Below are 627 nucleotides of genomic sequence, written 5' to 3' on the forward strand. Positions count from 1 at the left end.
TCTAAGCCCTCTTAGACTTCTTAGCCCTCTACTTAAGTTTCTCTTTCTCAATTTGCTTGGTTGTGTCATTAGCTTTGAAATTTCCATTTCCTTGATCAACATAGTTCTACATTCTTTGACTTTGATACACCCGACCAAAACTTACTCATGCAATCTTTAGAGTTGGCAATCATGAACGGAGCATAATTTGATAACTATGCATATTCTCTCATGCTCATGTTACCTTGCCTTAAGTTGATGAAATTTTGGACCTTAGCTTCCCTCAACTCCAATGAAAAGAAACGGTCAATGAAAGCATCCTTGAACTCTTTACAATCAATGGGACCCGCCTCTTTAGACCTTTCACCATTCCATTGTTATACCAAATCTAAGAAACTCTTATAAGTTGATATGAAACCAAGTCCGCCTTCTCCACCAGACTAATTCCCATGTTGTCAACAATTTTGTGGATACCCTCGATGAACTCTTATGGATCCTCGTCTACTTTTAAACCATGGAACTCTGAAGGGTTGATATGGGTGAAGTCACAGACTCTACTAACCGTTGTACCTACGCTTGGGTTCATGAAGAAATTACTTCATAATTAACTTGTGTCACCATAGCTTGGGTAAGCACTTGAAAAGCCGT

Source organism: Solanum dulcamara, chromosome 3 (genome assembly GCF_947179165.1).
Source record: "Solanum dulcamara chromosome 3, daSolDulc1.2, whole genome shotgun sequence".
NCBI lineage: Eukaryota > Viridiplantae > Streptophyta > Magnoliopsida > Solanales > Solanaceae > Solanum > Solanum dulcamara.